A 14,141-nucleotide genomic window follows, 5' to 3' on the forward strand; every position below is an offset into this window, starting at 1 on the left:
AGTCTACAAAGTGAAGCAATAGAGGAGGCCGCCAGCCGAAGATGGGCCGGGATGGCCCAGCCCATGGTTCGGCAAAACCTGGTGGTTCGACCGAACCCATCCTAGCACCGTTGGATGCAGGGTTCGGCGTGGAAGTCCAGGATTGCATCCCAATGACGGTCGGAGGGCACTTCGGACAATTCCCCTTCCACAACTGTCATAACTACCTCTATATAAGGACTTCACCTTCTCACTTCACTCACACACCTCAAGCAAGAGCTCTCTCATATTCTCTCAAGTTTAGTTTAGTATCAAGCTGGTGGAATAGGAATAAAGTAGAAATCGGGAGTCCGGAAGTCTTCGGAAGAGTTCGGGTATGGCTCTAGTAGCTTTCCGTTCCTCTTTTGTAAGCTTTGTACTTTATTTAGAATACTCTTCTTTATACATTTATGGTATTAAAATACTTTCCGAGTATATGAATGCCTACTTTACATTATGTTCATGTTATACTGAATATACTGCTAGCTTATCTGGGAGATGCTTTGGTGCGGGTATAATGTTTGCATATGCAATTTCTCTATGTCATGACGATGATATTAGAGTAGTATCTAGTAGTTTAAACGTGGTGTCTAGATTATGGGATATCATTATTTGGGGTTATATGCTACGGATGAGAGGTGGGTCGCTGATGGTGACAGCTCAGTACGGGTATTCCTCCGCGCGTGTATATAGTCCTAAGTTAATTCCCTGGGGAGGGTACTCCTCCGTATTTAGCCTCGGTTGTATGGTCATGACGGGCTGTCGTAAGAAACTCGGCAGTCAGGGGTGGCTTCTCGAAGTACCAGGAGGGCATCGGATACAGGGTATTAGCTAGTATATCAGTTAACTAGAATGTATGTATACTATGTATATTAGAAGTATAGGAATAGATTATCTTTCTCTTTTCTTTCCACTTAGTTTAGATAATATATTATGAGAATGAGTAGCCAATGCTTGTGTGTCACTCTACCCTTGGTTTATCTTAACCCCTGTTTAGAATATGATTATCACAAGTAATATATAAATTATTAGTCAAGTTCTCTCTACATCTTCTTCCCACGGGATAAAATAAATATGATACCTTTGGAATACTCTCGGGTGAAATGCTACAATGGTATATCCGTGCGCTTGCGGATGAACACTGTAACCATAATATACCAGGAGTATTTCTGTGCCATTGCTGGCAATATATTTCTAGTAATGTCATTAAGAAATACCAACACCCATAAGATAAATTGCTTGCTTAGGAGAATGGGTTTCATTGGCCGAAGATGATTGATGATTGTTCCATGTACTATAGAGGATGTGAAGATTGTTAACGGTTCGGCAATGTTCAATTGGCGCCCGCCGCCGTATTGAATCCTATTATCAAACCATGGCCGTTCCGAGATTGGACTTTTGATTTCATTGGTCAAATTTATCATTCGTCATCAAAAGGGCATTGGTTCGTGCTAGTTGTAACGGATTATTTCACTAAGTGGGCCTAAGCCGTGCCATTCAAGAATATTACTTACACGGAGGTAATTGACTTTATTTTGAAGCATATTGTTCATAGATTCGGTATTCTTTTAAACTTTGATCAATAAGCCTCTTTTAAGTCCAAAAAGGTGAGAAGTTTTGCCGAATTTTATGATTTTAAGTTGTTGAGTTCTTCTCCTTACTATACTCAGGCTAATGGATAAGCCGAGTTGAGTAATAAAACATTGTTAAAATTAGTCAAAAAGAAGATTGAAAAACATCAAAGGAAGTGGCATGAAGTGCTTTTGGAAGCATTATGGGCTCATAGGATATCTAAACATGGTGCTACTAAAGTCACTCCTTTTGAGTTGGCTTCTGAACAAAAGGCCGTTTTGCCAGTTGAGGTAAATCTTGGCTCTCTTCGGTGTTTCAAGCAAGACGACTTGTCAGTTGAAGATTACAAGACCTTGATGGGGGGTAATTTTGAAGACGTCAGTGACAAGCGTTTGAAGACCTCGAAAGAGATGGAGACACTTCAAGGATAGCATTTTTAGAGAGCAATCATTGGGAAATACTTGAAGAAATACTTCCCTGGCGTTTGCAAGATGCTTGGGGATTCACGGAGCCAGTAATTGGATTATCACCCTGAGATAACATGTTCTATGCTTTTAGGTTCACAATGTTCACCAAAAAGGCAGGGGAGCATGTGTTTACACCAAAATTTAGCACCTATGGACAAAATAGGGGAAAATTGCCAAAGTTTGGAAAGTGCCAGGTTTCCTTCACAGGGCTGGTCAGACCGCAGGTATGTGAGCGGTCTGACCGCGGCCTAAACTCCGGTCTGACCGCAAGTATGTGGCTGGTCAGACCGTCAGAGTTCGTGCCCGAGCCTATTTTCGTTGGGTCTCGGGTTTGCTTGCTTGGGAAGGTATGTTTCGTGTTTCCTTTGGTTTCTATCCCGAATTGGATGTGGAGGAGGGCCAGTAGAAGGCAAGACCAACCCCTATTTAAGGGACAAGGCTGGTTTAATTGTAACCCCCGAACACACAATCTACTTGGTTTAATTGTAACCCCCGAACACACAATCTACTTGAATTGTTTTTTCTTCTATCTTAACTTTTAGCCATGTTTTCTACTTTACCCTAGTTTTAGTCTATCTTTGTCAATTTGCGCCGTAAATCGTCCGCCGCCGCTGCGAGAGTGCGACACCTCCTTGTAGGTTTGTCCTGAAAACCTTCCGTTTTGCCCACGAGACTGGTAGTTATCCTCATATCATTCTAAATTAGCCTAGAGGCTGATTTTGATCTCTAAATCGGTTCCGCTAGCCGGTTTAGCTGTTTTTCTACAACCCATCTTGATTTGGCCGTTTGGCTAGATCGAGGTGGTTGGCGATTCTATATCACCGTAAGGCGTTTAGGTGTTGTGATCATGTTTGTCGACTTGTCACAAAAATTTGTCAACAAAAGGATTTGTGTCCCTGTCTTCTTTTTTCCTTTTTGAAACATAAATGATATATTGTGGTTTATTTTGGTCTCCTGCCAGAATGGTTGGCCAACCAGACATGGAAAACAGAAATATGGGTGTAGTTTGGAAAGAAAACTTAAGTATTGTGTGATTGGTACTGAAATGTTGAAGGATGTACACTAAATCATGGGTGCTGCTAATTGGCGCGCGCGCCAGTAACAGAACTGGCGCGCGCGGCGGCCTGGCGTTCCCCCTCACATTTTCTTTTTTTTCCGCTATTCTTTTCCCGTTTCTCTTTTTCTTTTCCATCTTTTTCGCTTTTCTTTTTTTCTTCTTCGTGTGCGCCTCCATCTGTTCGCGTTATTTCTTTTTTTTACGTTTTCTTTTTCATTTTTTTTATTTTTAGCACACGTGTTTTTCAAAATTTTTAAATTAAAAGTTTTCAAATCTTGACTTCAGAGTTTTTCAATATAAAGAAAGTTTCGAATCTAGAGTTGAAGGTTTTCAAATTTTTAGTTGAAAGTTTTCATATCTATGTTGAAAGTTTTCAATTTTTGAGTTAAAAGTTTTCAAATTTGGATTGAAAGACTCAAAATTGAGCTGAAAGTTTTCAAATCCGGGTTGAAAGTTTTCAATTTTTGAGTTGAAAGTTTTCAAATTCGGGTTGAAAGTTTTCAATTTTTGAGTTGAAAGTTTTCAAATTCGGGTTGAAAGTTTTCAATTTTTGAGTTGAAAGTTTTCAAATCAATAGTTGAAGGATTTCAACTTTTGAGTTCAAAGTTTCAAATCTAAAGTTGAAAGTTTTCAAATTATGAGTTCAAAGTTTTCAAATCTAGGTTGAAAGTTTTCAATTTTTGTTTTTAAATCTGGGATAAATGTCTCAAATTGAGTTGAAAGTTTTTCAAATCTGAAATGAAAAGTTAAAAGTTTACAAAATTTTAGTTCAAAGAATTTAAATTTCGATTTGAAAATTTCAAATATGGGTTGGAATTTTTCAAAATTTAACTTCACGTACTGTTTTCTTTTCAATCTATTAGTAAAAAGTAAAAAGGAAAATATTACCTTAACTATCATCATTATCAAATCTAATCGGATTAGTTAGTTACGTTAATTAGGCTTCTCGGGTAAAAAAAATCTTAGCCACGAGCGCGACTTAGGTTTGCCGGCGCGTACACGCCTAACAGGATTCTCGCTAAATCATAATGAATAGATTCATGTTCAGTTCAATTGTTCAGGAATTCCTGGCCATGGGCGGTATTCACTTGATATCGCGTTCACACAGAATTTGAGCCTATTTGGTGGATGATGACAGCGGTAGGAATTTATAATTGAATGATCAGATAGGTTACCTACAGAGACACTTGAATTTTCTAAGGGTAAACACTTAGATTATCGGTTATATTAAAACCTGCCTGGAGTTGCCGTGCCGAGCTGAGAGCGTTTTGCAGAGGCGTGTTCGCACGCGGCGCTATCCACGTCGCCCCCGCCCTCTTGGAGGCGGCCTCCCTCTTGCGCCCGCGCGCCGTCCGATCAGCTTGATTGAACGGCAGGATGATAAGGGTGGAGATTTTGCAAAAAGACCCTTCAAGTTATTCGTAATTTGTTTTAGGTCTCAATACAATACGATCCTACGTTTTCATTCTTACTTCTAGGCCCTTCATATTCAGGAAAACTTTGTAAGAAGAAGAGAAAAACCCCAAAAAAGAACCGCGCTCGAAAAATCAAACAGAAAGGGGCTCTTTTGAAAAAATGAACATCCCCCATCGGCCAATCCCCTCCCCACCGAAACCCTAGCCACTGCTCCCATGCCGTCCTCCCTTGCTCTCCCTGCCGCTTCCTCCTCCCCCTCCCTCCCCTGCTATGATGGCTCGCGGCCCGAGCCTCGCCGTGCCGCAACTGCCCGCGCACCGATGCCTCTCGCTGGATCTGGCAAGCTCGTCGGGGAAAGGGAGAAGGAGCCTGGGGAAACGGCGGCGGCGGCGGCGGCCGAAAGCAGGTGCGGTGGCATGAGGTTGGAAATCGATGGGATGCCACTAATCTGGTCGCAGCGCAACACCCCATTTGCGAGATCAGAGCTTGAGGTTGACGGCGAGGTGGTTGATCCCGGCTGAGGAAATTGGGCGGTCCGGACAGATGTGCAGAGGTAATTCTCCAAAGTAAACCTCCCCTCAAGTCCCAGCCACCTGATTGTTCTTGTTGCCATCCTCAAGAGCAATGGATCTAGCGAGTGGATCTGCCTGGAACTTGTTCGTTCTTGATGGCATTCTGAGAGCACTGCATCTAGCGAGTGGATCTTTGCTTTCATCCACTTTCTGCTGTGACGCCACTCTGCTGGTATTTAGTGAAAAAAAAGACATGTATACTTTCTTCCCTTTCCGGCCTTATGGTTTGTGCCTGCAATGGAGCAATCAATCTGGTCAAAAATGTTTTACCCCCTGCAATGATTCTTCTGCTGATAACACTAGGTTTCAGCATGGTTAGGATGGATCAATTTGTTGCAGAACAGCAGATCCATCACCAAGCAGTCCATTGCCATCTCCACCATGGGTTCCTTCATTCTTAGTAGTCCGTTGCCATCGTCATCATGGGTTCCTTCTTTCTTAGTGCATGTAGATTGGAGACCCGTTGGTGCAAGACATGCTCTGCAATGCAGAAAACTTAGCACCTCTGGCTCAAATTAGTATGGGAAAAGGTGGTGACTGCTGGACGATTAATTGACTGGCTTGCTATATTTCTTGCAATTCTGTGTACACACCCAGAGGTAACTGCGAGCTTTCAAATATTTGTCCCACATTCATTCGGGAGGGTACTCCTAAGGGATTGAAAACCATATCAACAGGCGTTCCATCTTGCAAATAGGGCATATCTTGCCTAGGCAAAATTTTTGAAATGATCCCCTTATTCCTGTGTCTTCCGGCTACTTTATCCCCAACTTTGATTTCGCGTTTTTGTAAAATATATACACGAAGGTTGCACGAGTTGAAATTATGTAGAAATCAAATTTAGTGGCTTTTTACAATTTACTGTCAAGTGATAGAGACTCCCATTGTCTGACCTTGTATGTCTCTTCCAGAGCTGCAAATAGGGATAGCATTTTTTTTTGCTAGATGTTAATCATAGATTTGTATGGTATACAAATTGCGGTTAACATCTTCTCTTGAAACTAAATTGTAGCTGTGGCTTTTCTTCCTTGCCATTCGTGTTATGGATTGCATGAATGAGTGCTGTAGATTTTTTTTTTTTGGTGCCTTGCCATTCATGTTAAGGATTGCATGAATGACTGCACAGCTTTTTATTCTTTTTGTCGTTGATGCACTGACCTTAGTTTCCTTTTGGCAATGATGATTGGTTCATTAGCTTCAAAGGGTTTAGGTGATATGACCTGCTGGGAAAAAGATGAAATTTGTCACAAGCAAATACCTAAGGTAAACTGTGATGATTTCTTTCTATAGGATGCAAATTAGGGAGGTTCTGTTCAGGGATACAATTTTTTTTTTTAACTACCGATCCAGGCAAAACTAATATTGTTTGCCACCCTCTATGGACAGGTATTAAGTTGTGGTGCAGTCAGATTTGTAGCTAATCTGGGGATGAGCGACATTTTTCTGAATCAGATTCATTCATTGCAATATAAGCTTTAAAGGGCAATATAAGCAATTTCGTGCTAGCTGATGATTAGAGGATAGTAGCAATGTAGTTTAATTTCAGAAAGAAAAGGAGTGATGCATAGGGAGGAAAACCTTTTGTTCAAAACAAAATTATATCATTAGATTTCTAAGACCTTGCTGTTTTGTGTTTTGCTATGGCATTTTAGCTTAAGGCCTAATTTTTGTAACCCAACTATGACCGACTTTGCAATTTTGCATTAGTTTTATTGTTGCAACTATATTGGATTTGGGTAAGTAATCGCCATTATGTTACACTTTTGCTTGGATTGGTTCTCATGACCGGTGGCAAAGCAGCGGTGAAGATGCGGCAATTAGGAGACCAACAGGGGCGAGACTGGTGGTGGGCATCGTATATTATTGGACATGCACTTTATATACCACATATATATAGTTGTACACAGCAGGTTCTTTATGAGTATAGATAATGCAATGAATTGTCAGTCTATATATGGCTATATCAATTTGCTGAACTTTGCTGGAGAAGCTATTTGCTGTGATGTTTGAAACATAGCTGATCACCCAAAAAGTTGTCTTGCAAGCATAAACTGGGCTGTTTATGTATGAATAGTATATGCTTTGAAACTATTTTGGTCATTTTATTTATACTGCAATATAATGTTATTTGTATTAGCGATACAGTGTTATGAATTTATGATTGTTATCAATGATAATCTTTAAAAGATAACAGTGCTTCATGTTATACTCTGCTTGTGATTTTGATCAACTGTACTGATTTTGTGGTTATGTGATAATGAGTGCAATATTTAGTGTCGTCCATAGTGTGAAGCATGTTATTCATATATATGGTAAGCAATTGACTATCTTCATTCAGCTCTACAGAATCAACTCAAGGGTGCACTATATGCAGTGGTAGCGGTCCAATCTTTTTAAATGGTGTTAAAGAAAAACGCAATCAGCCACTGTGCCTTGCTCTATATATTGAACATGCTACTATGCTATGCCATCTAATCGGCCGCTATATTTTTGTGGCATATTTTGTTGCGCCATATGGTTTTGTCTAATCTTGACAAGTGTACTGATTTTGGCAACATATGGTATCTTACTATGTTACATGTGTACTACAGCTAGCCAATATGGTTGGCAATTTTCGCTCTATACAATGCATGTAAACACTAATTACCGTTTAAAAATATTGTTTACCTTTCATGAAAAACTTTTCTTTTTTGTTTTGTTATTAGCTTCCTGATAGGGCGCGCAAAGCGCGCCAAAATGTCTAGTTTAATTAAAACTTGCAAGGATATGAGAGGATAAGGACTGGTTGATTCTATACGTGAAGAGAATTTCACAAACACAAGGAACAAGGAGTAGTGCAAGATATGATACTATCTAAAACTTGCAAGGATATAAGAGGATAAGACTGGTTGATTCTATACCACTTGGGTTTTCTAAGGGTAAACACTTAGATTGAGAGGATAAGGAACAAGGAGTCTAAGAGTAAACACTTAGATTGAGAGGATAAGTAACAAGGAGTAGGACTTGAGAGGATAAGTAAAGAAACAAGGTAAGGAAAGGAACAAGGAGTAGGACTTGAGAGGATAAGGAACAAGGAGTAGGACTGGTTGATTCTATACCCGAGGAGTAGGACTGGTTGATTCTATACCTGAAAGAACAAGGAGTAGTGTAAGATACTACACACTAAAGTCCACCTAGACAATTTTAACCATGTCTTTATACAAGAGAGTTGACAGGGCTCCTATGAAATAGGAGAATCATCTACACCTAGCGCTGCAACTCATTGCCCTTTTCGTCCTCTCTTTAACGGAAAAATTCCAAAAGCAGAGTTGCTAGTGACCTTCCTATTTAAGCTGGTCTCCCTCAGGTTGAATTGGCGAGGTGGGATTATTCTTGCTACAGTACCGCGATGGTACTGTAGCGCTGCGCTCTCTCTCTCCTCTTCTGCTTGCATGCTTGGGCTGGTTTTTGTTATTGGGCCGACTAGCTACTGGGCTGCATGTGCTGGGCTGCTAGCTAGCTTTGCTCTTTTTCCCTTTTCTCTCTTCATTCTCTTTTTCTATCTAATTATTTGCAGAGAACCGAGCGTTGCTCGGTTGGCTAGCGTCGCCAGGTGAGCGAGCAGCCCGCGCGGGATCGCAACTCGCGTGTCTCACTTTTCCCGTTTCCCCGGGACTAACTTCACACACGTGCGTGTTTAGTGGGACTGCACGTTTCCCGTGCACTGAGGCCTAGTGCCTCCAATCTTATTCCTAGCGTGTGTTAGGGACGCGCACGTGTGTGAGTGCAGTGTGTGTTAGTGTGCGTCCTGAGTTGTACCCTTCTCAAAAAAAATCTAATTAGTGTGTGTTAGTATGCGTCCTGAGTTGTACCCTTCTCAAAAAAAAAATCTAATAATTTGCAGGGCATTACAACAAGTATCCTATATATTCTTCTAATTATCCATAATTTCTACACACATTTAAATGTTTTTAAAATTTTTTAAGCATTGTTTTGGTCAGCTACACAACTCACGGTTACTACGTCAAACCGTGTGGTGACCGCATCAAACCATATGGTAACCGCGACCAAACCACGAAAACGCTAAATTTTTGTATTCAAATGTTTGTCGATGAAATTTACACGGTTTTCAACGGTTACCATCTTACCATGGGGTGCGATAACCCCTTCAAATGATAAGGAAAACCTAGTACACACCACAGCCCTCCGACGCAAAGTCGCCATGATGAGGTTAAAGAACAGGCAGAATATATCCACAGTCCACACCCATCTGTTATCTCCCTCCTCACTTGGCAGCTACGCCCAAGATCGCAGCAAGCGAGGAACAAGGCTGAGAGCATAGACCACGGAGGCACAACCAGTCAACCACCAACCATCTCCCATCCCTCTCTCTCTCCTTACCAGTACAGGAGAAGAGAAAACAATGTGGGACAGACCGAGGGTCCCGACGGACAACGTGGCTAGCCGGGTGGAGAGGGCCGCGCTAACTTGGTCGGCGGGCAGCGCATAGGACCCCTGTAGTGACAGGGGCATGGACAACGTGGATTTGGAGGAGCCGAAGGTGGATCCATATGGAGGTGCAGATCCCAACGGAGAAGATGCCAGAGGACACGGGAGTGGAGACGTGCAGCCACCCGATGGTGCAGGTGGATGGTGATGGGGCCTGTGGAGAGAGCTCGACGGAGGTGGCCCAGCGGTGCTGAGTGTAGAGGACGTCTAGGATGGGACTCCAGTCATGTCACACCGTCATTTTCTTTCATGGGTTTAAAAAGCATTTCTGCACTATTTACGTTTGTATTTGCATATCAATTTGTTATTTTTGTATATCTTGACTTGATGCATAGAAAGAAATTTAATACACAAAATAATCTAGGAATTGACTGAATTTTTGGATGTGACAAATTGCTCCCTGTCAAGTGGTGCGTGTCACGCCCTGAAGTATCCCCTTTTTCTTGCTTTAAAAATTTGTTAAATAAATCATTCGAAGAAATTTGTTTAATTTAACCTAGAGCTAATTCCCTAATTAATAAATGCATTTAATAATTAGAATTGGCATTATGTGATTTTTCTTGGGTTCCACGTGTCGCAATATATTATCAGGATTTTTAGTGCAATTTTCAGAGCCCTATAAGTAATTTTAACCAATTAAAATTCATTAACCGCAATAAAGAATCCCAAGAAAAATCCTTTCTTCTTTTTCTTTTTCTTTTCCTCCTTTTTTCCCTCTTCTTGGGCCATCAGCCCAATCCACCCCGTCGCCCGCGCGCGCCCCACTCCTTCTTGGGCCGGCCCGCGCCCCCTCCTCCTCCTTTCGGGATGCCGATAGGTGGGCCCCACCTATCGGGTCGTCCCCAACCTCCAGCCACCCGTGCCCACGCCGGCAACCGCCCACGCCACCACCTTTCCCGTCTCTCCTGTGCCCCACTCCGCGTCGTGCCCGCGTCGCCGCCCTCTCCCCCGCGTCTCCCGCCCCACGTGCGCGTATGAAATGGGCGAGATTCATTTTGAATCCCCTGCCCTCCCTCTCTCTCCTTCCCACGTCGCTGGCAAAATCGGGGGTTCTCCCAGCCACGTTCTCCCCTCCCATGCCCTATAAATCACTCCACCGAGCCTCCTTTCCCTCTTTCCGCTCTTGCCGCGCTCTCCCGTGTTCTTTACCGCGCTCGCGCCGATCTCCTCGAGCTCTGCCGCCGCCGCCGATCTCTGGCCGCATGCCGCCGCTGCTAGAGCCGCCGCCGCGCCGCGCCGTCACCGCCATCGCACTCACCGACCCCGCCCGCACCTCGGCCGCCGTTTGGTTGCCGATGGAGCTCCGTTCCCCACGTTTGCCGGTGAGCTCGCCATTGTTTCCATTTTCGGCCGGCGTTTTAAGCCACCGTGGTCGTCGCCTCCTCTCCTAATCCCTCTCTGCTCTCTCCTAGGGTGCCGCCGCTGCCCGTCTGCGCCTCGACATCGCCGGTCATCACCGCCACCCTCGTTTTCCACGCCGGTCGCCGCCGCCCCCTCGGGTGAGGACTCCCTCCGCCTCCTTTTCTCTCCCTTCCCGCCTTCGCGCCAGTCGCCGCTGCCTTACCGACCGCCGGCCACCACCGGTGGCCGCGCGCCGCCGCCGCCGCCCCATGGCCGGCCAGCTTGAGCCGTGCTGAGCCGCCAGCCGCACACCCCCCTTCCCTTTGAGCCACTGCTCGTGGGGCCCGTATGCCGGCACTCCTTCCCTCTCTCCCTCAAGCCGCTGACGTGCGGGGCCCGCCTGTCGGCGCCGCCCCCTCCCCCCCTTCGCTGACGTCAGCCCTGGGTAATATTGCGCAATAAAATTGATTAAGGACTTTTCTTTATTAGTAAAAACATAGAGAATCTTCTAAAAATCATATCTAATTAGGGGTGAAAACGGGGCGGGTATTTCCCGCCCGCCCGCCCGGCCGTATTATTTCGGGACAATTTCGGGTAAAAAATTCGGGTACCCGGAAGTTTCTACGGGTAGCGGGTTCGAATACGGGTATTTTCTATCGGATATGAGATCGGGTTCGGGAGGACTGTATCCGACGGATACGGATTATCCGGTAAAAATACGGGTATTACCTGGTTAAATATCCGGATAATACCCGGATAACATGCCTAGCCCAATAAAGCACTAGTGGCCAAAAGGCCCACTAGTACAATGACCACCATCAACCAGTAAACCATGCCTAACAACCCAACAACTAAAAATACTAATTACTGTTCAGTGTTCACTAATCCCACTAAGCAATGACGCCGAGACTACGAGCGCCACCGGTGCTACGGTGCAGCACCCGTCGCACCGCCACCTGCTGCATCCGTTGAGCCGCGGCCACCGCCGCTACATGCCTTTGCTGCCAGCCGATCCTCATCTCTTCAGGAACAGGAAGTCAGCAGCTCATCACAAGTCAGGCCGAGTTTAGTTCCAAACTTTTTCTTTAAACTTCCAATTTTTCTATCGTATAAAACTTTACTACATACACAAACTTCTAACTTTTCCATCGCATCGTTTCAATTTCAACCAAACTTTCAATTTTTCCAGTTAAAAATCGATTGTTCCTTGTCATATTGCTCGTATATCTTAAACCCTAATAATATAGTCACAGTATGGATATATGGGGATGGTTGAATATATAGCTATTGTCTATATAGTATAGATGATCGTTGCTTTGACGTGATATCTGAAAAGATATTCATAACCGATAGTGTTCGTATCCGTCTAGGTACGTATTCGTCTCATATTTGTGCCCAATATTATCCGTGCTTGTATCCGTATTCGATACTATCCGTATCCAACCCGATTCCGATTATAAAATGTGGGTTAGGATATGGGAAGAGTGAGATCCGACCAAACCCGATCCGATTTCACCCCTATATCTAATTCATCCGACCTCCGTTTAAGTCCATTCAAGTCTCAGTAAATTCATAAAAATCCCTAGAATCCATTAAAAATGGTTTTGTTTCCTGTTTCAGTAGTCTTATAGCATGTTTTTCTTATGTGCTTTGTTTGTCGCGTAGATTTTGGCCGTTTCGTCGATCTGCGGTTTCTCGAAGACGTTGCTGTGGTCTCATCAATGCGAGAGCAATGAAAGTCATGCATTACAATTGATCATATTGTACCCAATTATAAATATCCCGCATTTCTATTAAATGTTGCATTCTTTTACAATGTCATGTGGGATGGGTCCTACTACTCAGCCATATATTGTTTACCTTATGCCATTGATAACTTGGGTATCAAAATGTTTAGATGTTGGTTTAGGAAATGCTTAGCCATGCTTAGTTCAACTAGTACACAAATGGGGATCACATTATTACATAGACTTTGACTATTAGCATAGATTTGGATTGGTGCCACCGCAATGATGTTAGTTAATTAAAATACACTGAATGGTGGGTCGTGGGTGCATGGTTTTGCTGGTCGCACCCATGGCAATTAAGGACCGGTTCACGGGAAACCCTAGGAGACTTATCGTGCTTACCACAAGCGGGAGTGGGTTACTGTTTGATCTGAAGTATAGCTCGACCCTTTCCTAGGCACCGTTGGCGAGGGTGGGCATGATGGAGTTGGGTCGGCGAGGGTGGTTTTGCTGCTTTATTGCAAATGAACCCTTAGCCTCCTTTGGTTATATCCTGCATCATACCTCCTCTTCCGGTATGACTTGCTGAGTACAGTGGGTAGTACTCAGTCTTGCTCCCTTTTCCCCCACACTAGAGCTGGAGTTCTTCCCAGTTGGAGCTATCTCAGAGAGGTTGGTTTCGTCGCTGCCGTCAAGGATTGCCTGTGGAGTGGAATCGCCCGCTGCAGAAGTCAAGATTCCAAGTCTAGCTCGTTTTACCTTTTTCCGCTGCATTTGTAATCTTTTATGTTTTTGTAAGACGTGGATCTATATGTCAACAATTGTCGTTTGTGTACCCTGGCTGGTCCTGGACAGGGGTTTAATGCACATTAAGCTTAGAAATTCTGGAATTCTATTCGGGAATTTCTGGGCGTGACAAGTTGGTATCAGAGCCAGGTTGACCGTAGGACAAGCTAACTGGAAACCTAAGAGCCCTCTGAACCCCTTTTCATCTGCATATGCCTTTTTCACTTGGATTTGTTTCGGGAAAATTTCGGGTTTTGCCTCTTTGGTTTGCGGAGAAAATCTTATTCGTTCATTCAGATCGGATCTTTAAAATTAGCTCAGTCTAGGGTTTTAGAAAAATTTTATTTGGAGTTTATTCGACAGTCAGTCGGGAATTTATCGGGTGATATGCACTAAGTCGTGTCTAGGTTCGATGGGGCAGCTTCAAGCGTATCATTATAACTATGCATCTATTTTATGCATTAATTTATGGTTTAGTCAATTGCATAAGTATCTTTTGTGTGGTTTCATGAAAAAAATTTTGTGCATAAAAAAAATCATGATGCTTGGTTATTTATTTGAGTCATTTGTTGCTTTGTTTAATTTGGATTTGAGCATGCGTTGGTTCCTATCCCTTGTCCATCTTAGATGTCAGACTTGTTCTCTGATCACAAGCGCCGCTCCGAGCTTCAGAGTCACCGCCCTTAGATTCATCGTC

The sequence above is a fragment of the Oryza glaberrima genome, chromosome 8 (assembly GCF_000147395.1).
Source record: "Oryza glaberrima chromosome 8, OglaRS2, whole genome shotgun sequence".
NCBI lineage: Eukaryota > Viridiplantae > Streptophyta > Magnoliopsida > Poales > Poaceae > Oryza > Oryza glaberrima.